This window comes from Limulus polyphemus, unplaced genomic scaffold (genome assembly GCF_000517525.1).
Source record: "Limulus polyphemus unplaced genomic scaffold, Limulus_polyphemus-2.1.2 Scaffold3159, whole genome shotgun sequence".
NCBI lineage: Eukaryota > Metazoa > Arthropoda > Merostomata > Xiphosura > Limulidae > Limulus > Limulus polyphemus.
The window spans coordinates 76,675-78,185 of NW_013668769.1; positions in this window are offsets into that span (position 1 = coordinate 76,675).

The following is a 1,511-nucleotide window of genomic DNA, read 5'->3' on the forward strand; positions in this document are numbered from 1 at the left end:
TAATTCAAACTGCTTTATTGAATATAACTGTTACCTGATGATGAGCTAGGAATCATTAGAATTTCCCTGTTGTAAAAAATGATCTTATTGTATTTTTGAATTAGCTTTTTCATTAACGAAATATTCTGATAATTTTTATACCATAAGATATGAAGAGGGCTAGGCTTTATTCGATGAATTCAACGCAGAAAGTTATTAGACAACAAATTCGCTTAAAGTGTGCCTTGTTTAATCGTGTAATTAAGAATCATTTTTGTAAACTATTACCGTTAGGCTTAAGTTATTTTATTTTAATGATGAAATATATTGATTTTTTTTCATCTGGAAGCTCAAATATTCAAATACTTTCCATAGCTCATGCCTTGACGTAGCTAAAGGGTATGAATGAGTGTGACAAAGCTTTTAAGGAATTAACGAATGTATTTGATTATGATTTCGATATATTGCCATCTAGTGACAGTAACTTTAATTAACCAAAATTTTATCTTGATTTATTGCAATAAAATGTTCGTTTACAAACATTAAAATAATAACAAAACGTCTTTTTTTTAATACCGAAATTCGATTAACTATGAAAGTCACGTTAATTTTATAGCAATTTTATTCATAATTGTTCATAACTTGAGAACACAATATTTCTTCATTCACATACTCGCTTGTTAACATTCTTTCCACAGATAACAGTCTTTATACAATATTCCTTTTCCGCCAAAAAACAAGCTTGTGAGTCTTTACGAGTCTTTAATTATTAAGGAGGTTCTCAGTCGAAATATAATATAATAATTTAATCATTTCTGATTGTACGTCAAGATCTGTTTTACAATTAAAAAGAAATCCAAGTTCAAACAGCAATAATTGTGTTATTATGGGACCACCATACTAAGTAATTAATTGCAAGCTCTGAATAATATCTAAAAGACGTCACTACACGCGATTACGCATTTTAGCCCCATTGTATGGAAACAAACAAAAGTCAACAGAAAGCAAGAACGTCTTCGTCTGAAAAATACTATTGACAGTGAGCTTGCATTCAACATTGAAAGTATATCGTAAGATACGATTACAATGAAGATGATATACTAACGTTGAAACAACACGAACACAGTGCTGAAAAAAAATTCGCAGAATTTAGTCATCAGAAGTTACAAATATTTACCACTGCTGATTGAAACAAATCAAGCAACATACTAGGTTCTATCTGCGTAAATACAGTTAGGAGATTTAAATTTAGGTTCTGTTATATTGAGTCAACTTATATGTTTTGTGAAATACTTCCGTGATTCTTGAAATGATGAAGAGAGTTCGAGATATATAAAGGGAATTATATTAATTTTTTTTTTTAAATTTCCACCCATGTGCGCAATCCATATCTATATTGATCAGTATTGATGCAGATAGAGATGTGGCTAGAATACGTCACAAATATGTTCTACCCATCAAAGCTTTACACAGTACCAGTATTCGTTAAAAAATCATACAATACTGTGCACACCACAGGTATAGAATCCCGG